The sequence below is a fragment of the Triturus cristatus genome, chromosome 2_1, assembly GCF_964204655.1.
Source record: "Triturus cristatus chromosome 2_1, aTriCri1.1, whole genome shotgun sequence".
NCBI classification, from domain to species: domain Eukaryota; kingdom Metazoa; phylum Chordata; class Amphibia; order Caudata; family Salamandridae; genus Triturus; species Triturus cristatus.
Genome location: NC_140581.1, coordinates 61,658,526 through 61,682,688, shown reverse-complemented (window position 1 = coordinate 61,682,688; position 24,163 = coordinate 61,658,526).

Sequence of the window (24,163 nt, the reverse complement as noted above, 5' to 3'; positions counted from 1 at the left end):
TAAGCCTTGCATTCGGGTCTACCCCCGGACGGTCTTGATTTCTGATCACACAGTTTATGAGGAAACGTAACAGTTCCCCCTGTATCTCTACTTTCTGGAATTCCATAGCTCTGTTAATACATCCTGGATCTCGTCCTGTTTGAACAAAATGGTATATGTTATCTAGATGCGTAGTCATTCCTGGTAACCTTGCTAAATACTCTGCGGCTCGCCTGATGCGTAATGATGCCAGGACCATTTCGTCCTCTCTACCAACCACCGGGTCATATCTACAATTTACAAGGAGTTCCTTAAGCGTACGTTCACTTACGAATTTAGGTGTACGTGAATGCGCTGATTCTTGAAAGACAAGTTTATTTATTCTGGGTGGTGTAAAGGTATTGCTAGCACCTCCCGTGGCCCCATCTGGGGCATCGGGTGTGAATGGGTTCGTTGAACGTGACACAGCAACTATGGGTGTCGATACCACTGTAGAATCGACTGCGGGGACAGATGTGCTTGCCGAAGCTTGTATCGGGACTTGCTGTTGCACGGGGTCGGATACCTGATCCTGACGTTGAACCCCTCCGCCAGACGGTCTATGTAGTGTGGCGTTAGCATACTCGGGAGCTGTGTCGTCTAGATATGAGGAAAGAAAAACATCTTCTGCGGTTCTGGGATGCCCTTTTTGATGTACCTTAATTGGAAATAACGGGGGTGGCAAGTCTTTTGGCATCCCTGGAACAGCCTTTGGCAGTCCTTCGGCTAGAAGGGGATACATACCATTCATAAGAGCATTTCTTTGTCTATTTACTTGTTCTGACTTCACTCTGATACCTTCCTCAATTAATAGATTTTCTTGAACTTTATTTGAACTTTCTTTACTCCTCTCTTCTTGTCTACGTGCTTTTTCTGTACGTCTATGAGATTCTTTACGCCATAACTCAACAGCGTCTTTCTGTGACTGTCTGACCTTTCTTTTCCATAACTCTTCCTCCACTTTCATGATGCACTCTGCATCCCAGGTTCCCGCTGCGGGCCACCTTTGACTTTCCGGCAATCCCTTGGTATAATCTACCCATAGATCAAGAAACAATATGGCATCTAAGCCATGCTTGTGGTACATAAAATGCCCTGGAGTGTCCCTAGGAGGAATAGGAACTGCTTCTTCAAGCACCCCTTTTCTGGTAGTAATCTGTCTTAACTTCGAGAAGAGCGGCATATTGACAAGTGATCTGATACTTACTCTTGAATTCACTTAATACGAAAAACACAATAATGAACAGTGAACAAAGAACAATCATTCATACCACAATATGCAAGACATTTGAACACTTTAAACATTGAACATTAATCATTTTGACAATAACCGACAATGATGACAGTCTGCCTAACTAATCACCACGCTGAATTCTTGACAATAACTGAATACTTCGGAATACTTGATATACTGCTAAACAGTACATATACACTGCTAAACAGTGCAGACCGGATTTGTGTACCCAAATCCGTCTTGACCGGCACAACCTATGTGCGCGTCAACACGCCTCCTCGGCGATGGTACTCACCGAGTAGCTCCTTGAAACGGAAGGCCTCAGAGAATGGACAGGACTCGATGACTGCGGATAGCGGACCCTCTGGACATCGGGATTTCGAAAAACCTGGTGGGCTTCTGTATACCTCGGATCTTGCTCTCTCAGCTAGGCTCTGGTCGGGATACTTCGCACTTCTCACCGCCTCGTCTGGGTTGATCGCAGCCTCAGTCGCCCCCGCTTGACCGGAGGGAGCTTACAGGAAATCCTGCTGGTACGCGTTTATGGTCCGTCCAGCTGTGGCAGGAGACCGGGCCTGCAACGCACCGCCGGCGCGTGAGATGAGAAAGTGTCCCTATTCGGGCGCCATTATGTGGTAAATATTCTTTTTACCGAAACTGAATTTCATGCGGAATCTTTAAAATAAAGTAAAATAGCTCAGAATAACAAGAGGCAGAATCCGTGGTATAAGAGGTTTTCTAAATGGGTTTTATTCCATTCAAAATGGCCGACTCGAGTCGCGGCCTTCAGGTTCCGTCACCACGAGGGTTCAGGAAGTGAAGTACAATACTTTATTGACAAGAAGTAACTTTTATAGGTCATACATTTACAATGAAACAAGTGCAAAAAGGCGTAACAATTGATAAGATAAATTAACATAGTGATACGTAATTGAAACTAGGCGTAATAAGGAGCAAAAAGAAACATGATTGGCTCTCATTATCTTACATGGGTGGATCTATACGATAATACTTAACATGGATGCGTGCGCAGCAGCATGACGTGTGATTGACGTGCAACTAGGGGGTGAAGGGGACTTGACATTTAGCTCTACATGTGGAGACGAGAAGTCTAGGGGGTCATGTCAACCTAATCCCAAATCATATCTAACATCCTATGTTTAGAGAACTATGTTATCCACAAGGAAGGACTCTCGGACAGAATCTATTCTATACTAACTGTATGTGCGTGTACAAGCGTCTAAGTGTCTATATGAGAAGCGAGGGGCAGAAAACTTTCCATGGCAACAGGGCTATGAATCACTTGCAGGAGGACGGAAAGGCTGAGTCCTTTGCCTGTGAGCTAAAGGAAATGTTTACCTAAATCACTAGACAGGAATGCATCGGCTGAAGAGCAAACTAGATAATTCGAAGGTGAAATACAGCTTCTTGGCAGGCAGGCGAAAACTGGCCGAGGCAGGCACCGTTAGCTGCACAGGGAGTAGGACAAAGTTCATGGATACAGATGCGAGCTCAAGCTGAAACTGTCAGAGACAGAGAGCAGGGAAAGGCTTTGAGGAAAGAATCGGGCCTACTTGCCTGAACTGTAAAAATGGAGTACCTTAGCCATATAAAGTCGGTGGCTTTTCATACTTAGGAATTGAATATCCAGCCCATTGATGGCGGATCTGACAGAGAACATGTCGACGGTAGACACACATATGTTTGCGTCTTGGAAACTGGAACTGGAGGGAACATACATGTACTTGTGACATGCACATAGAATCGTTGGGGTCCAAGATAGGGGACATAACTGATCAGGAAAATCCACATTTCCACATAAGAACGGGGCCAAAATGCAGCCCTGTCTTACTCCACTCATGCAATGAAACGGTGCAGTCGTATTTCCCGCCAAATTAAATCGTACTTTAGCAGAGGTGTTCCAATGAAGTGCTCTCATAATATTTACAAGACCTGGGTCTACTCCTAGTCTAGTCAAAAGACTCCATAGTTTTTCTCTATTCAGGCGGTCAAATGCGGCCGAAAGATCCATAAATCCCAAATATATTGATTGATCACTGGCTATAGTATATTTTGACACCAGTAGGTAGAGATTCAGGCATTGGTCAGTGGTTGATCTGCCAGTCCTGAAACCATATTGTAAATCAGAAATAATATGGTATTCCTCAGCCCAGTCCAATAGACGGTTTAGTATCATTCTGCCTAGAATTTTTGCGGTTACGTCGATTAGAGATATTGGACGATAACACTGCGGGTCGTCCTTTTTACTTTTTTTAAAAATGGGCACTATAGTAGCTGTTGACCAGGAACGTGGCATACCAGTGGCAATAGCTGCATTGATCACGCGTGTCAGTATTGGAACCCAAAATTCTGTGTTAGATAAAAAAAGGTCTGGTGGTATCCCGTCAGGGCCTGGTGCCTTATTGTGTGACAGTCCCAGAATGCCCGCTTTAGTTTCGCCAGAAGTAAATTCAATCGCTGTCCTCCATGGGCACGTTTTCTCTTCAACCTCCGGGATTTCATCTAAAAAGTTATATAGTTTTTTAAAATGGTTAAACCAGCGCTCTGGGAGAATAGTTGTACCAATTGCTGGCGCTGCAGAATCCTGGAAGTATGGGTTATTTATGGTTTTCCAGAAGGTACTTAAATCCCTCCTCTCCGCGGCTGCCCTTAAAGTTTCCCAAGTTTGGGACTGTAAGGCAAGTCTCCTACATTTGATGGCCTTTTTATAAACAGTCCTGCAATATGCTATTTGTGGTTTGTCTCTGGGTCTCAATTTCAAACTTTCTTTGAGATCTTTCTGTGCTCGTGAGCAATCTGTATTAAACCATCTTGGCGCATTATTTTGTTTCAGGGGCCGGGAGGTTTTTAATAGTCTGTCTATGTGGGTGGCCATTGATTCAAAAGCTTTAGTCACAGCCAAACCCTCAGCCAGGGGATCAGAGCAAATTTCAAACTCTTTACCCCCTTCCTTAATTAAAATCTTGTAAAAGGCGTCTCCGTCAATACGGGACCACTTTAAACGCCTCCCCTGATCTGTAACCTTCTCAAGACTGCCTTCCAGCGTACTTCTTATTTCTTTGTTGGTAGACCAATTTTTAATCCATAATACAAGTGGATTGTGGTCGCTGAATATGCTCCAGTCAACTGTGGCCTCTTTTATCCAGTCCCAAAATAAATTAGAAACTAATATAAAATCTATTGTAGAGCTACACCCCCTCCCTTTAAAGGTTGTTGGAGGACCAGTGCCTTCATCTACATTCACTACAATGTGTGCAGAAGAGCCCCTGGGATTTTTGTCTATGTGGGCTCTCTCATCACTTTTACTAGGTTCATGGTTCTGCTTGTTTGGGACTCCGCTAACTCTTAGCTTCCTTAGATCTGTGTACTTATTCTGTGAGGCTGTGCTATTCTTGTTGGTGGGAGAAAGCATGTTAGCACCCTTTACGGGGATTGTAGTATTCATTACTGGTTCAGGTGTTGGGCCTGGAGGGTTCAAAGAGCACCTTTTCAATTATAATTCCCTCAACAGATTCATATTGGCTGTGCCAGTATCTTGCATAGACCCCAACTGCTCTGTTATTCTCTTTACCCTTTCCACCAAGGGAGATTACAGGGACTTAACTAGTTGTTCTATGTCCCTCATTAAGTCTTTATAGTGATGTACTGCCTTGCTAACTGGACCAGTATTGCGTTCTGCCAAGTCTATTATATTCACAGGACTTGTGGCAATATTTGAGGATTTAGCATGGCCTCCTTTTTGCTTGTTTGTGCCACGTTTCTTCTTTTGTTTTGAGAGCCCAGGTCCTGGATCTTTTGTTTTAATTGTACTGTTCTTTTTAGTAAGATGTTTATTTACTGGGGTCGCTAACTGCTCCTCAAGAGAAAGTTCGATTAGTAATCCTATGCTGTTATCTATGGTGACCGATTCCCTTGATCTTAGCTGTGATTCTGTTATATCTTGTAGTTGTGGGGGGATACCTATATCAGTGTTTTGTTCTAAATCTTTAGTATGTGTGATATGATGGGAGGGGGTAGTTGCTAGCTGGATAGCCCCCAGCGAGGAATGTTTCCTCAGTAGTTCAGAGGATAAGCGGCGTTCAGTGTGCACAATTTCACGTTCTAGCAATGAGGCAGCCCTTGTGATAAACTGGTCTAGGGTGCCTCTAACGGATCCCCCCACTGACGATTTTCTTCTCGTGCTAGGCCTGGTATTCATAATGAGCAATATGTTAGTGAACCTTTTTTGTAGGCGACTCCAGTACGGGCTAACAATATAATAAACTTAATTAGCCCACAAGTGAGTTCAGAGGCCCAAAGAGAGATAAGCCTACTTCACCTCCTTTTGCTCTCACGACACAAACACCATTAGATTCCTCTTATTGTACAAAAACCACAATTGGCAGGGGCGTTAAGTCTCAACCTGCGTGGTGATTTTGACGCAACACCACTCCACCCAGCTCCTGGCAAAGTCAGGTCCACAAACAGACAGTCTCAGGTAAAATTTACATCCACACAATGGGACGCCAGTACTTACTAATCGAAGTCCCACCACAGATGTTAGGGGGTATGCCCGGCCCAGCCTTATCCGGGCTTTGACGGGCAAGGACGGGCCCGCCCTTGGCCCAGCCTTCGCCCGGGCGCCGCCCGCGCGCGTCCTGTGCTGCGGTCTGCGTCCCGCCCTTATGAGGGATTCCCCTCAGCTGTCGGTGTATGCGCTGAGAGCGCTAGGCCTTCTGGGGGTTGTGGTTCGTGTCTGCCAGCAGGCGGGTGCCGTTCCCCTCACGGCCCTTGAGTCTCTGCTACAGGCAAGGCAGGGAATGGATCAGGACCACTGCGCAACAACCGTTCCCCTCACGGTGGGCAGAATAATCTTCTTAGCTCGTCCCGCGCTGCGGTCTGCGTCCCGCCCTTATGAGAGATTCCCCTCAGCTGTCGGTGTATGCGCTGAGAGCGCTAGGCCTTCTGGGGGTTGTAGTTCGTGTCTGCCAGCAGGCGGGTGCTGTTCCCCTCACGGCCCTTGAGTCTCTGCTACAGGCGAGGCAGGGAATGGATCAGGACCACTGCGAAACAACCATTCCCCTCACGGTGGGCAGATTAATCTTCTTAGCGCGTCAAGACATTAATTCTTTATCACAACGGGTACTTTGTGACAACATGACTTTTGTTCCATCCACCATTATGTGCAGTGTGGTGACTATAATACAATTGTCATTTGGTGAACGGAACACCTACCATGCTCTGGCGGTAGATAAATGCTAGGAGCAGGCCATAAGCAAGTCCATCATTTCTGCAAGAGGAGAAAAAATATAATATACAGCTGCTTGCCTAGTGAAGTAGTGTCCTTTGGAAGGTAGGTATCTATGCACAGCCATTGAACGGTGTATGCTACTACAGCTCCACCTCTGTCAATTTCTCAATACTTTTGTATGATACCCCGTAAAGCACATTGGGAAACATTGGGCTCGCTCAGATAAGCACTGGGGACAGTAACTCCCCGCTGCCTAAAGTATGCTAAGTGCATAGTATGCCACTTTACTTGCATAAAGCAGATTCTACAAGAATAACATGGCTGAGTCTTTTTAGTTTTTGCAGGAATGCAGTCATCAAAGTATCAATCCTGCAGCATTGCCACATCCTTCTGAGCATATGAAGAGGAGGCTGCTGCTTCTATAGCATTGAGACTTCAATGATGGTCAAGTAAAAGTCAAGGAAAGCACAAGTCTTCCTGTGTTGGTCTGATGATAAACAACATACACTTTGTATCTTGCTATCGGTATCAGGTGGATGAACATTTTCTTATTCCAAGTATGTATTTTACGACTCACATTGCATGGCTGAATAACCTTGAAATTCTTATCCACTCCTCCCATGTACTTGTTATGATTTAGTATACAGATGGGCTTGTGGACTTCAGCTACCTGATCTCAAACGGTGATGCGTAAGTGGTCTCTTCATGAATTGTAGTGAGCGTGTATGCATCTCGACTATCAGAGAACTTGATGGCAAGTATTTTGTAGGAATGCAATTGGGAATATTTGAGGCTTCTTACAAATAAGTTCTCTCTGGAATCCTTTGTGGTGACAACAAACTGGACTGCATGCTAAAGTGTCAGCTTTGTACAGCTCAGTGAACAGCTCTACTCCTGTATAGAAATGGTCCACACAAAGGTTATAACCTTTGAGAGGAGTGGCTGATCAAACTCTCATACAGTCTTAGTATGCGTTTTAGCATGGAGGACAAACCTACAGAGGTTAGAGTGGAGTCTTTCATTGTGTTCACTCTCAGACTGTAAAAATTGCCTTTAGAGCTCTCACATATATTATGTTCAACAATGTACTGCTTGAATAGAAGACACACTTTGTAGAGGATCAAGGACTCAATAATTGATACATTCTTTCCAGGAGTATAAATATCTTTAAACCTGGCAGACAAATGTTCCACAACAGGGCAAATGTTGAACAAACTGTCATAGTATGAATGGTTCTGGGGGAATTCAGCAGCATTTTATCATTGGAATGCAGTATATGCTGCAATAGCAAAAAACGATCTCTGCTAATGGATGGTGTGAAGATGGACATTACACAAACCATGCAGGTAGACCTGTAGTGCTAAGCATAAGACCTACAAATTAGGTGAGGTGGGAGTCTACTGGTGTGCCATAGAATGAGGTCCTAGAGTGCCTCCATCCTCCCTCAGAAATTGTTCTGAACTCAAATGTGTTTGCTTCACAATCTGCTAAAAGAAGTCAACATCCAACACAAAGAAGGACACAGTCAACTGGCAAAAAATGTGCTGTGTTGACTTTACATCTAGTATCACTATGAGAACGGGAACATTTTGGGCCACACGAAATTGCCAAATCCCAAGAGAGAACTCCATGTTTGCTTGCTTGCTCCATTGCACAGACTCTGCTTGCAGGTGGACATAATGACATTATGTGCCTCAGAATCACTGGAACTCTGCCTACTTAAAGTCTCTTCCAGATTCTGCTTTATTTTCCTCTCACTCAGATGCTGTCTCAGTATCTGATCCTGCCTCAAGGATGACCTCCATAACCTGAGTTAGGGCCTGGACTGTAGTCATTTACCGAGATGCCATCTCACTGACTGGCTAAAACCTCCCTTCTAAAACAATGCTCTATGCAGAAGGCAAAAGTATTGTTCTAAATCAGTTGGTGGGTGTGTGTGAGATGTGTGCAAAAGTAAATAAACACAAACTTACTTTTCTTGTTCGCTAAACTTGCAGGTTTCTCCAAAGACATTAAAAAGACAATAAAACACACCGTATTACTTCACCTTGTCACATACTAAATACAACAGCATCATTTTGTCATGGTGTCTGAAAAACATTATTGTTGGGGAAGCTATTGGGCCTTTGCCACTATGAAACTACTTTCCTAAAGCCAAAATATCTACCACTCTGATCTCAAGAGGCACCCATTTATATAGTATATCCTTCAACTTTGTGAGCAAGTATGCCCCTTGATAAAACACACATTGCTATCAGCAGGGTCACTCTCTTATGCAACAAAGCTGACTAACTTATGCAGCAAGAAAACACAAATTACGTGGAATAATGCAGCATATTTTCTTATAGAATTACTTCATTATTTTGGTATTTCCAAACTTGATAATACAGGTTGGGCAGAGATTCCACCTCATTATCAACAGCATGGCAACGAAATAAAGAAATAAGCAACTAAAATAGGAGCAGTCAACAATTTTGCAGGAGTTTCCACTGCATGCAAATATGTGTTGCACATTTTTAGCAACTTTTGGCCTGTTTTAGTAACAATAATTTTATTTACAATCTACAAAGGGGGTCGGCCTATGTCCTGAGTGCTGACACCACCTACATTTCCTTTATATTTATTTCATAAATATCTTGAATATCATAAAGTTCATTTAATTAGTCTATCCGAGCCCAGAAAGCACCCAAGTAAATCGGTGCTCACCTTATATTTGTCTCTGACTTGTATGAGATTAAAGAAGAGTTTTCATGTATATATATCTGGGCGTATATATATATGTGCTTCAATTTCCAAAAACGGAATGTCGACGGCGTGTCGTTTGGAGAATTACTTTAATGCCAGCTGAAAAGAGTCAGACGCATTTCGCCTGCCCAGCAGGCTTGCTCACTAACAACTCCAATAAAGTTTTGCCACCATTTAAACCTGTGCATATGTTCCGTGTCACGTGATAAACTACAACCATAAAAAGCGAAGACATACTCGTAGTTCTTTGATCATTACATGCACCGATCTCATTTCACTATTTCATACGAGGTATAAATTGTGAAACCATTGTTGGACAATTAAACATATATGTTGCATGACATAATTTGAAAGAGATCGATGACCAGCTTTATTGTGATATAAGCACAGTGATTAATCTCACCAGAGATACTGACGATGATAACAAAGAGATATCAATCATGTGTGTGTCAAGCAAACCAGGCAATTTTAAATCTAATTAAATGGGTTACAATTTCGCCGTTAATTATAATATATGTTTAATTGTCCAACAATGGTTTCACAATTTAAACCTCGTATGAAATAGTGAAATGAGATCGGTGCATTGTTTAAGCTTTGAGGTATGCTTACATTCAGTTCCAAAATTAAAACCATGTGTACCAAGTGTTCCACAGGTCCATAGACTCCATTTGCATGTGCCTGGAAAATGGTATCAAACATTGCTGTGTAATTGATTTGAAGCCCCAGTAGTTATAGTTAGGACGTATTATCCATAGGAAAAGTTTTTTTCCTATTTGCCTATATCTTTGGCGCCATTTGACAAATTTACAAAACTGGTGACCCGCTCTGGTCAGCAACTGTCCTGAAAGTTTCAGGGTGATTTGTCAAGCGGGGGCTGAGAAAAAAGTGGGGTCTCAAAGCTTGTTTTCCCTATGTTAATTTCCATTGGAATTTTTGGAACAGGCTACAGCCCGAACTGCTGAACGGAATTACTCCAAACTTGGAAAAAAGGTAGTTCTTGGTTCAGAAAGCACCCTTTTTTTTTAAATGGTAAAAATCCGTTCAGTAGTTCATGAGAAATAAGAAAAAGAAAAATATCGATATTTGAGCACCAAGGAGTTGCGACTCCTCCCGGGCACGAGTTTCGCTCTGATTTGCTGCCAACACTCCAAACCAGGAAGTGTTGGTAAAACCGAGTCACAAGAAAACAGTGAAGAAGAGGTTAAAAAACAAGAAAAGGGGGCTGGGTAGAAACACCCTGACCCCTTAGGCCTGCTCACAAAGCGAAACATAGCTTTTTAAATTTGTTTAATCGGCAGAATTCATGCTAGGTTTGCAAATCCTGCTGAGAAAACTTTAAAAAAAGAAGCGCGGGCTCCCGTGCTTAATTTTAATTAACCCCCGGGTGGGCCAGGTCCCGGGGCAATGCTGAAATTAATAGCGGGAAATGCCACTTCCCCAGGGCTATGCAAATTATATGTGGGGAGGCATGTGGCCCCCAACAGCCCCAGGTACTGCCACCTCCCCGGGGATTTGTTAATAAATGCGTGGGGGGTCCCAACCCCCTCATGCTGCCCCAGGGACAGTCTCCTACTTGGGGCTTTCAAATTTAAAATGTTGGGGGCCTCACTGGCCCCCCTAAGCCCCAGGGACTGCCACCATTATAATTATAAGGGAGGGCCTCGCGGTTCCCCCAAGCCCCTGGGACCACCACCTCCCCGGGGCTTCCTAGTAAATTAGGGGGGCCGTGCAGGCCCCCAAGCCTCGGTGACCACCACCTCCCCAGGGCTCTGCAAATTGAGAGGGGGGCTGAATGGCCCTCCTCTAGGAGCCCTTGGTGGCCCTGGGGACTGCCACCCCCCAGGTCAGCTCCTGCAATGTCCCGGGGTGTCCACCCCTGGGATATTGCTGTTTGCTATGGCAGGGCAGAAACCATGTGGCTTCCACGCTGACATAGCAAAACCTTCTCTTGCTTCAATGAATCAAACCAGGATTGCTTTTGAGCAAGGGAAGCAGTGGTGTAAAAAGGGTGCATGGCCTCAGATCACCTCTCTGCAATCCAGCTGTGTGGCACTTACTGGATGTACCGGGTGGGCTAGTTGGCCCCCAGGGACCCTCGGGATTAAGGGGATTTAATAGGGACATTATAGTTCGAAATTATAATTTAAAAATATTAGAAATTCACTGAAAAAAACCATAAGGTTTTAGGGACGTTATAGTTAGAAATTAGCATTTAAAAAACCTTACAAATTCACTGAAAAAACATAGGTTTCAGGGATGTTATAGTTAGAAATTAGCATTTAAAAAACCTTAGACATTCACTGAAAAAAAACACAGGTTTCAGAGACGTTATAATTAGTTGGACAATTCACTTGTACAAAACCAGAGAAATGTGGCCGTTATTGTTAGTAGAGCGAACTATAACACGCATTCCCGCAATGCACTGCTGATGACATCAAGTATTACATCACTTATGACATGGTCAGTGACATCCCTGATGACACCACTGATGAAACCTCAAATGACATCACTGATGACATCATCAAGTGGATGTGTATTTCTTTAAAGTTTAAATATGTTTTATATATATGTATATATGCCAAGGTGTATTGAAGAATGAGTGGGTGTATAAGTCTGAAAGGATGATTTAGTAGGTGCATGACTCATTGTATAACTTACTGATTAAGCGTATCTTACTGAATGCATGGGTTAGTGAGTAAACAGTGTAAATGTCTGTATCAGTCTGTCAGTTGGTGTATAAGCGGCTGCATGGGTTGGTGAGTAGCTATATGACTGTCTATATGGCTTATTGATTGGTTGTCTGCGTATCTGTATGGGTGCCTGAGTGCCTGTGTGAGTGGGTGGGGGTAGGTGACTCTGTGCAAAGATGTGTGAGTGGGTGATTCACTGTGTGTATGGGTTCAAGAGTGCATCTGTGAAGGTCTAAATATGTAGGTGAGTGTGTGTATGGGTGTGTTGGTGAGAGAATGGATGTCTCAGTGGTATTTGTCTGAGTAACTACATATGTGAAAGGCAGTGTATGTGAGTGTTGGAGTATATAAATGACTATACATGAGCGTGAGTGATTGTGAGAGTGGCTGTTTGGATGAGTGAGTACTTGTATCAGTGATTGTAAAAGAGAGTAAGTATGTGTTAGAATTTGTATAAATAAGTGAGGTGGTCAGTGTATAACTGTATAGGTGAGTAAATGGGTGTGAATTATTTTATTTTATTTAATTTTGACGGTTTTGTATAGCGCGAACAAGACCCTTGCGGGTATCAGAGCGCTTTACAGGGTAAATACAGGTGTTTGACATATACATATAAGTACAATGAATTATGTGAATACAGTACTGGTAACCATTAGAGACTAGCACATATCTACAAGTGTGTATACGAAGGTTCAAGTGAATTTGGACAAGAGAATCTATTTTAATTTAAAAAAAAAAGCAGCAGACAGATTAAGTCTGGTGTCTAGGGGCAAGGCATTCCAAATCTTGGGAGCCATTCCTGAGTAGGCACGATTGTATGTTTTATTCTTGGAGAAACGTTGTGGTTTTAGTAAAAGATTATCAGAACTTCTAGTAGAACTGTTGCTATCTGATAGTACTAGTTTCTCCGCAAGGAATCTGTGTCATGCAGGTGATTTTCAAATGGATTCTGTCCTCAAAAGGTAACCAGTTGAGGGCACGAAGGTCAGGAGAAATGGGGCAGTTTGTTTTGGAGCCTGTGATGAGTCTAGCAGCAGTATTGATTGAGGCTCTTAGCAGAGCGGTCGTTGGTCTGGGAAGACCACAGAGATCGACACTCCCATAGTCCACTCTGGGAATTACTAGAGTTTGAACTGCCTGTCTAAAGTCATTTGAGGGTATGAAGGGTTTCAGTTTTCTCAGGATGTTCATCTAAAAAATAGCTCCTTTAGTTGCAGCGCTGATGTGCTTCTGCATATTTAGCTTATTTTCCAGATTTATTCCTAGAGATTTAGCGGAACAATGATGAGAGGTTGACCGTCGAGTGCATTTAGGTGCTTCATCCACTTGTGGATGATGGCTGTATGATTGGGGGAGTGATTAGGAGGAATTCTGTTTTTAGTGTGTTTAGTTTTAAATGTTTCTTTGCCAGCCAGGTCTGTGTTTTTTGGAGCTTTGAGTTAAGGGACTTGATGTCTTCAAGAGAGTTGTGTGTCATCTGCGTACATGTGATATTGGATTTTTGAGGAGTTGAGAAGCTCAGTGAGTGGTTACATAAACGGATTAAACAGTGTTGGGGAGAGGGAAGATCCCTGGGGTACTCCCAAGGTGACTAGGGTGGGGTTAGATAAAGATTGGTTGATCTTGAATCTTTGTGTTCTGTTTTGGAGGAAAAAAGTGAACCAGTTTAACACTGTTACATATAGAGCCATTCTATGTTTCAAGAGGTCTAGCAGGTTGTTGTGTTTGACTGTATCAATGGCTGAGGAGACGTCAAGTTGGATTAGTTAACAGGCTTTGTTTTGATCCAGTATTTGTAGTGCGTCATCTATTATGTGGGTCATGGCTGATTCGGTACTGTGCCCTGATCGAAAGCCTGATTGGAATTGATAGAGCAGGTTGAAGTGGTCAATGTGGTTACTAAGCTGCAGGTGGACACATTTTTCGGATATTGGGCGATAGTTATTCAGGTCTGACGGGTCTGCTGATGCTTTCTTTAGGATGGGGATACCTGACCAGCTTTGAGGATGTCTAGGATGATTCCTTGCAGAAGAGAGGTATTTATAATGCTGGTCCATAGGGCACTAGCAGTGGAATTAAGGCCTTTAAGTGGGTTGCTGGGAGAGGGTCTGTGAAATGATTTGAGGGATTCAGAGCCCTGAGTGGGTTTAAGACAGTTTCTTCGCTGTAGAAGTTGAAGTTGGTCCAGAAGGCATTGTTCTTGAGGTCGAGCTTTGCAGAGCAGTTAAGCTGGGTCACTGGTGTGGTCAGTGAGGAGCTCATGTGTGGGTTGGTATGGGATAATTGGTCATTAAGTAGGTTTGTCTTTAAGTTTTCAGTCTTTGTTGTGAAAAAGGAGGCAATTTCCTCGCATTTGGGGAGTGTTTCCAGATTACCTTGGGGGGAGTGGGAGACACCCTTAGATTGAGCTTTGATTATTTTGAATAGTTTTTTGGGGTGATTCTTAGATTGGTGTAATTGTTATGAAGTCAGCTTTGGAACATCTACTCTTTCAGTAATAGGAGTTTCTGGTGCTTCTAATAATTTGAGGTGGGCAGCAGATGGAGCAGCTCTCTATTGTCTTTCAATTGATCTCAGTGATCATCTGTCTTCATTTAGCCTACCATCATACCAGGGGTTTGAGTTTTTTGTGGTTACTCTTTTCAATTGTTGGGGAGCTAAGTTGTCAATTACCCTATTCAGAGAGTGGAAGTAGTGATTGGTCAGATTCTGTACATCCTTTAATCCATCCAGTGGGGGCGTGAGGGTGTGGCTAGTGGTTGCGAGTGCGGCAGGATTGAGGTTTTCTAAGTTCCTCTTCCAGATTTTCATTCTCGTAGGTTGGACAGAGAGTAGTTTAACTACTTCCTTGATATAGAAAGTTATTATGTGATGGTCGGACCAGTCACTAGGGGGAATCGATTCCAGCTGGGTAGAGCCTTCTTTGGAAATTGCTAGGTTAAGGGTTGAGCCTTTTTCGTGGGTGGGGCTATCACAGATTTGGGACAAGTTGAGGTCGGACAGGAAAGCTTTGAGGCTATTGACCTCTGGGTCATCAAGATCAATCCAGTTGAGGTTGAAGTCCCCCAGGAAGATCTGAGTAATCTGTTGACCGACATTTGTGGCTAGAATATCCATTGTGTGATCGGTGAAGGTAAGCTTGTTACCAGGAGGATGGTAGAATGAATGAAGTGAGCATATTGACTTGTTATTGCTCATGATGTCTAGGCAAAGGTATTCACAGGAAGAGAATACCGGGGAGTTGGAGCGTTTCACAGAGAGGTTGTTCATTTGAATGCAGGCAATACCACCCCCTAGTCTATCGAGTAAGCCTGGGCAAAGCACTACGCTACGCTCGCGTAGTTTGCGAAGTTTGCGCTACTTCGCACTACGCGAATTGCACGTAGCACAGTGCAAACACGCGTAGCATAGTGTTGCGAAGTGCAGCGGTCATTTTTTGCTTGCTCGCGGTCCTCAACGTCAAGTTGGCGACCGCGAGCAAGCAAAATGACATCCCGGCGAGACTTTTTCCATGTTCGCGATCAGCAACATCAAGTTGGCGATCGCGAGCGTGGAAAATAAACCTCCCGGCGAGATTCTCAATGCGAGGAGGTCATGTTTCTCATTGCGAGTGGTCGCGTATGCTCGTGACCACTCGCGATGAGAAAATACCAGTCCGCGTTGAGAAAGCTGCTGCTCGAGTAAAAATCTACTCGAGCAGCAGAAAACTACAGCTCGCACTGTGCAAGATGCTGTTTTCAATGATTGCACAGTGCCGGTTGCTTGTCCGCACTGTGCAATCATTGAAAACGACATCTTGCACAGTGCGAACAGGGTCCTACGCAGTTCGCGAAGTGCTACGCATAGCTCGCGTAGTGCGAAGTGCACTTTGCGCAGCTTCGCATAGTGCTACTTTGCGAACTACGCCCAGGGTTACTATCGAGTCTATCTAGGCTTGTGATGTAATAGTTTGGGAGTACTAAAATGTCTAAGATGGGCGTGGATAATTTGTTAAGCCAAGTTTCTGTTAAAATGATAAGGTCGGGTTCATTCGTTATAATGAGGTCAGCTATATCAGCGGCATGACTTGCTGCTGATCTACAATTTAGTAGGATACATTTTAACTGGGTCTTGGTCACAGAGTGGTGCTCTGGTTGTGGGAGATGGGTGCTCTCTTGAGGATATTTTCAACAATACCTCTGGGAGAGTGCAAAGGAATGGATGGGTTGGATTAAGAACAGTTTCTGTTTGTCATCCGTGTGCGCAGGTTTAGAAGGTAGGGAAGGGAGTTCATAGGAATGAAATAGGGAGGTAAGCTCATTTGGTGATAGGGTTTTCTTTCCCCTGATCTGACGGGAGCAATTGAGGTGGGGGGCTAGTGCATGGCCGATGATGGGGTTTCGCTTGTGGCTTGGGTTGTTGCCGGATCAGGTCATGAAGAATTTGGATGTCCTCTTTTATTTGTTGTAAGGATAATAGTATCTACTCGAGTTTGGGGTTAGGTGTAGGAATAGCCTGGACTGTGGTTAAGTGAGGAGGGGTTATTGTTTGTGTGGTGTCCCAGGGCATGATGTGAACGGGTTCGACGAATGGTGGTTTCTCAGTGTGGTAGTCCGTGGGGAAGGGAGGGGTGGAGAGGAGTTGTGAAGGGGTATCGATGTGTGCTTTAGGAGGATCTGATTAATTGTGTGGCATTATTACAGAGTGGTATTTACTGGAAAGGGGGGAGTAAAGAGGGGACGTGAGGGGGTATTGGTGTGAGCTATAGGAGGAGGGACCGGGAGATTCGTTGTGCAGGAAACAAGAAGAACAGTCACCCAGGCCCTCGTCAGCAGCAGGTTGGACTACGGAAACGCCCTCTATGCAGGAGCCTCGGCCAAACTCCTGAAACAACTATATCGCATTCAGAACGCCTGATCCTCGACATCCCTTGCTGCAGCCACATGACACCCCACTTGAGAGACCTGTACTGGCTCCCCGTCAACAAGAGGATCATCTTCAAGCTCCTGACCTATGCACATAATGCACTTCACAACACCGGCGTGGCATACCTCAACAGACGACTCATCTTCTACACCCCCAACCGCCAGCTCTGCTCTGCCGACCTTGCCCTCATCCCCTGCATCTGAAGAGTGACCTCTGGCGGCAGATCATACTCCCACCTCACCGCCAAGACCTGGAACACTCTTCCCATCCTCCTACGCAGACCCAGGACCTGCTAACCTTCAGAAGACTACTCAAGACCTGGCTTTTCGAGCAGTAGCAGCGACCCCCCAGCACCTTGACACCCCCATGGGTGAGTAGTGCGCTTTACAAATGTTCTGATTGATTGATTGATTGATTGATTGCAGGGAGAGGGAGAAGGTGGGATTGCGGACTGATTAAGTGTGTACTGAGAGATTGGAGCAGAATCTGCAATGGAGTTACTGGGAATGGCGAGGGAGGTGTGTAATAACTAAAGGGTGGGCGAAGGTGTGGTTGTAGAGATGGGGAGTGGTAGTGGAGGACAAGGCAGCGTGTGGGAAGGCTGGAGGCGAGGTGATGTGAGTGTGAGGCGAGGTGGGTATAGTAGAAATTGTGGTTGTGCTGGGGAAGCAGTAGGGATTATTGAGATATATGTCATTTAATGGGGTGTCGGTTAAGTCAGGGGTGGGTGTATATGTACTATGGGATACCGAGGGAGAATGTCTGGATGGGGAGTCAGGTAGGGAATCAATCAGAGGGTTAAGAGAGTGATTTGTTGGGGAGGTGGGATAGGATCTTGCAACCTTCACTTTGTTGATCGGGAAGATGTTGTCCAGTATATTTAGGTTTATGGTCTGATGCCTGCATGTGGATGATCCCATTATGATAAATGGTAATTGTAGCAGTCGCTGTGTAGAACAGGGAGGGAATGATAGCTAATGTAAGACCGTGTGCAGTTTTCTTAGTGGACACAATTGAGAATAGAGCGAGAAAGGCTTTCCGTCATTGTAAATCTTAGCGGTTGCAATTATTTATAAGAAATAATCTCAATCAATTAGAGGGTTAGGGTGTCTGGAGATGAGATCAATGGGCGCACTCTGGAGGAATTGCCAATGTATCAGGCATTCCAAGAGGGCTGCTTGAGTGCAGAACTTAACTGTTCAAAAGTGGAGACCGAAAGTTTATTTGCGAGAGAGCCAAGTGCAGAGCTTAATTGTTTGAGAGTGGCAAGCTCCTTTGAATTGGTCTCTCTGTGCGCTATCCTCAGTGCCCCTCAGAATGAAAACACGGGTGCGATGAGACATCCATAGCAGGAGAAAGAGCCCCTATTGCAGGCAGAGCCAGGGGGCGCACTGATCACCGGTTTGGCCTCCGTAGCGCTCTTGTATTAGGCATGGGGCCAGGGAGTGGGAGGGAGCGCTTGGGCGTAGTGTGGCTCATGAGGGGAGTCTCAGCAACAGGGCTCACATTGGGACCCACAGCCACCACCGTGTATGCAGCTCTTCACGGGACTCTCCCCCCACCTCCGTGGATGTGAGGATCTTGGGTGCAGTGTGGGACAGCTCCGATGTGTCAGTCACCAATGCGATGCCGGAGGGGGTCGTAATTCTCTGCTCCAGGTGATTGGGCAAGGCACTCCAATGATCGGGTTACTGTCGGTATGTGAGCACGACTGTTTAAGGGCGGGTCATCATCGATGGATCAGACTCATGTTGTCCTGTTTCCTGACCTCTGGGCTTCTGCGGTGAGTGAGCGAGCAACGATATTGCCTCTACTGGAATATCTTAGTTGTCGTGTTCCTGTGTTCCGTTTTTGTTGCGGTATATTAAGACGGTGGGGCTTGCATGGTCTAACAGGGATATTTTAGTATGTTTTGATCCCTAGCCCTCGGAGCTCACTCGTTGAGCTCCTCACCAGCAGCCATCTTAGCATGCAGATTGATTCTTTGCATGACTGAGGAGGTGTGTGAGTAAGTCTATGGATGAGTGGCGGTGTGTGATTGTGTATATTGGTGTATGAGTGCATATGATAGTGCTATATTGATGAGTGACTGCATGTATGAGTTACTGTATGGGTGAATGAGTAGATGTGTGTGTGTAGAGATAGGAATCACTGAGCAGGTATGTATTAACTGCTATTGGTCTATCTATGGTTTTGATATTGGTAGTCTGTATTTTAGAGTGGGTGCATAAAAGGTTTTATTAGGGTGTGAGGAGGTGCATCAGATTATCACATGGATGATGTCATCAGTGATGTCATTTGAGCTGTCATCGGTAATTTGAGTAGACTCAGTGCATTTGTAAGCGGAGTTCCGTGATAACTGTGACTGAAGGCAGGGGATCTTGGTGAGTTTAAAATAAACTCAGACACCTAAAAGTTATTTAATGGAGGAGGTTTAGGAGCTAGATTAAAAGTATGAAAAGTTACAGTACATTAGGATATAATGGTACCAAGTGCCTAATAATTTGATATGTTTCAGTCAAAAACTGCCCTGAAAGGTCAACTGGCTTTCTTCAGGACCTGTGTTTTCCCTGCTAGTTACAATAAACAGCCTTTTTGCATGTACAAATCACATTTTTTTTAAAAAAGCATGTATGTAAGGTGAGCACCAACTTACCCGGGTGCTGTTACTTACCGGTCTCGGATAGAACATTTACATGCACTTTATGATATTCAAGATATTTCCTCTTTTAATTTGTTGAAGACTTTTTATTTAGGAAGATGAGGATACATCTTCTGTAAAGACTTCTCATTCCTTACGTTTTGGCCTGGTTTGCATGCCTACCACTATTTTGTCTTAAGCAGAATTTTCCTCAAACTGCAAACTTTGGCTAAAATCATAAATTATCTTTGTATACCTATGAGGAAAAGTTCCAAAGTCTGCAGGGATCCATAAAATTCTTATCACACAATATTTCCATACTTCTTACAATACAAAATATACAATTTCTGTGGCTGGCCCTCTGTCCGAGACACTAATGGGCCCCAAAATACAATGAAAAATGATATGTTTTGTTGATATGGATAGCTGCATAACTTAAGCCCAGGCTCTGCTGTCAGATAGGAGATTAAATCCAGATGTTTATGAAAATGAGACACCCATGGAAATCCAAGGTGTTGTGTTTTGCATGGATCCTACTACCTTTTACATATCCACAATGCACTGAAAATCGAAAATGATGTCTGAAATTATGCATTTTCCTAACATGTCTGAAGAAAAGTTACAGTTTGTGAAGCTCAATTCCTGACAGGCAGCACCCCCACACATTTCTTGATAAACATGATACCCTAATTCTACTCCTGAAGGACAACTTCAGATTTCTTGATAAGACCTGCTGTACCTCACTAAATTCTACAGGTAAGGTCAGCCACATTGTGGTGCCATTTTATGCTTCACAACATTTCCTTGTTGGGAAACATCTGACTACCAGGATCGTCTCAAGAGTGATGTTGTGGGTGGACAGAGCATGATGTCATTGATGAGGAAGATGGTGAAAAGGACAAACATGATTGTAAACGTCTTTGACTAATGGTAAGTTTATGCATACTGAATGAATTTGTGTCAAGTAACATAGCAAAAAAGTACAGACAGATATGTTCTTAAGGATTACTGCTTATGTTCCATGATGAACTGCACTGACATGTACATCTATTACATATATGTGCTGCTATTCTGACAAAAAATGATATACAGAACCACTTATGTTTTATTTCATTTGTAAACAATAACTTTGGGTAAGTGTAGTTCACCCAACATTTGGTATATTTGTATTCTTTATTGTCTTACATATATCACTATACAAACAATTGTATTGTGTTTTCTGCTGAATAAATTTTGATTCATGTGTGGAGCTTTGAAACCTTGAAGAGATACTGGCAGTGAAGATCTGCGCTGCAAGGTTGCTGCAAATTAAATAGAGTGTGCTTATGGATGAAGCATGGCAACTCTCAGGATTACACTTTGCCAACCCTCTATCATATGCCCTGCTTGCCTGAATACATATGTATCCGGTGTCCTGACTATTACTTTGACAATGGCACTACACTAATCTGAGCATGGATTCAGGGGCCTTGAACGGTCTTTGACAATTGAAGCTCCAAGATCTGTCCAGTGACCTATAGGGATGTATCAAGTGCACACGCAAAGTAGAACATTGATTGCAGGTTACAGTGTAAATGTGTTTTGTGTATATAGACCTTTTCATCCATATCAGTGAGAGTGTGGCATATAGGCCCCTCATTTGTAAAGTTCCATTGTTAAGTGAAGTCAGGACCTGTGTGTCAATATCCAGCGTTTATGTCAAGCACTTGTGTGTTCAGAAAGTCAAAAGGGAAGTATTGAGGGAGAGCTACTATTAGAAATTCTATGAAGACTTTGTTAGTAAGGTGTTCCTAATTAGTTATCCTTAAGTACTCATATTTGCCTGATGTTAGGGGCTAGAGGCTGCACAGGGGCAGTTTATGTTTTGTTAAGGGAGAAAGCTTTTAGGCCAGAGCTTTTGCTGTCCTTTATTACTGTTCATGAAACATGACAGCTTGGTGAGGAACCCTTCCAATACACTGTGGTCATTTGTGCTAACTGCCTCATTGCTACCTGCTGTGAGAAGTATTACTTTATACACATGCCATACCTGAAAAGCTTTCTGAGAACACTTGAAAGAGAACCATTCCAAACCAGTTGTCAATTTTGAGACAGAGGATTCACATTTAGAAAATGTGTATAAAAGTGGAACCAACAATATCCCACTTTGTTCCTGTCCCGGATTCTTCATGACTAATAATGGACTAATCCACAGAGTACTTTATTGGTAGCTCTGTAACCACAGAGGCCATGCAAGGGAATATCATCTGACTTCAGCTCTTTCTTCTTGAAGAACTGAAGGCCTGCCCACTGCCTAGAATACTGCTTGCTTACAGAGAGAGGGGAAGGTGTCTGCTGGGCCCTGAAGGAGTAGAGATTGTCTGGGGGAAGAAGTCTTGTGTGTTCCTGTTGACCAACATCAAAATAAAGATGATAATCTGAGATAGTGGGACGTAGCCTGAGATAGCAAATCCAGAAGTAACCCATTTTGCTGTAGGTTTCCTTGCCTCTCTTTTCTCTTCCTGTAGAGAACTGAACTGGTCCATTTAGGGTTGCAGCTGCATTGCTGCATGACCTTGCAACATCCTTTTTGCAGACTGCAAATACTATACTGTCTCACCTATGCACCAGCCCCTGTTAGGCCACAACTACACTGTAGCATGATTCCTGCTCTGATCCATATCTGGCTACAACTGCATTATTATGATGGTTGGTGTTGCTACAGAAACAATCAACAATTCTTGAAAACTCTGAAGGTACACTGAGCAACATTTGCCTGCACACCGGAGAGTCTTTATACACTCAACTATGGGATGCAATAAGCCTTCAGTCAAAACAGCGCATGAAGTCCACGGGTCTGAAACTGCAGTTGCAACCAAGCCAATATAATGAGCGGAGTGTGAATGAGGACTTGAGACTGCAATATGCCTGCTGCAACACCAGCTGCACATGTTATTGTGGAGACAAAGTGTGTACTTGCGCCAAAACAATGTTCCTGCCACAAATTACTATGGGTCTCTCTTAGAGAGCATCATCGGGGTGGGAACGAGGGTAGGAGAGAAAGGTAGGGTACAACTACTACAATAGAATGGTGACAGGTGTATTGTACTGTATAATTCAATTGGACTGTATATGATATAGTATTAAAACGACTTTCTCTGTAAAAAAGACAAGCGCTGGGCTGGACATTGAATTATTGTGGCTGGGATCTAAGTTTATGCCCCCTTCACTACCTCCCTTAGAAACTTATGACAGCCTGTCCTGCATACCTTGAGAGTGTATAAAGGGTTGTACCTGTCCTGGGTTGCAAAGTCATAATGGGAGGAACCCCAACACACCAGAGTTAAACTCTCCTTCTGTCATTTGGCCATAGAACAGGGTCTGACAAGAGGCCTTGGAGACCCACCACCTTTCTAATCCTATGTAGGTGTGTGCGGTCAAAAAAGAATGAACTCTCACCAACAAGTGATTCCACCTCTCTGAGGATGTTCATCTGTAAGCATTATATATTGGACACATAATTCACTCTATCCACTATTCTGGCTTACATTTCCCTACGATGACTCATGGTAGTCGATTGCTCCTGTGCTCCAAACACATGTCTAAACCATGACAATCTAATAAACCATTATAGTCAGCTTATTCCTTAAGAAGCAAGTGGTTCTTTTGGTTAACTTGGTAAATGCTTCTGCTGGCATGAGAAAAAGGTCCATAGTATAAGTGGCAAATGGAGTTTCTTTAGGTGTTTGGAGGGGAGCCAACAATTATAACAATGGGTTCATTCTGGCAGGTGTATTGCAACAGATCATCTGTGAAAATTTGGTGAACATTCACCTCAATTATCCTATCAGCCATTTCCATCTTCGTTGATTATGGTAGAAGTTCCTAAAAATGACATATATTTACCCCCACACACATATCTTAACAGAGGTATGACCACTAATGAATGATGGAGGAAGCACAAACAGAGGATGTCAACCCCATCACCAGATGAACATGACCAGCGTTACACTAAACACAACAGCTGTGCAACGCCATTGTAAAATCCCCGTCCCATCAATAAGGAGGAACGGAATTCCTGCCACCAAACTCCAAGTGAAGTTCTGTTGGACGCTACAGCTAGTAATGACACCACGAACACAAATAAGGTCCAGTCAAGTTCTCAATTATTTAATCCTTGCTCAATCCTTGGTAGATTGGCTGCAAGCAGAAAAGATTAACTTAGGAGACAGGTGTGTAACACATTTGAAAAATAACAATACATTATATAATTATGACACACACAATATAAATCCAACACCAATTTATAAAAATAGGAAATATTTTTATGAATAAAATGACACCAATACAGCAAAAATCCAATGTTGAGAACAGGAGATATGATTTTTGAAGATTATGGGCCACATGTACATAGACTTCTGCTTGCGATATCCTATTAGCAAATTTGTGTGATTGGCAATTGGGAAACAGTGTGTTTTGCGACCCATTGGAAATCTCTAAAAGCTCAGGGATGGTGGACTGCTGTGGACAGCAGACCATCATGCAGGTGTTTGCTTTAAAATAAAAGAATGTTTTTTTTAATGCGGCACGTTTTCCCTAAAAGAAAAATGGATACATTTCAAACAAAAAGGGGCATATTATCAAGAACGGGTTAAAATTATCGCCGCTTTAGCGGATAATGGGCTTGATAATATGCCCTA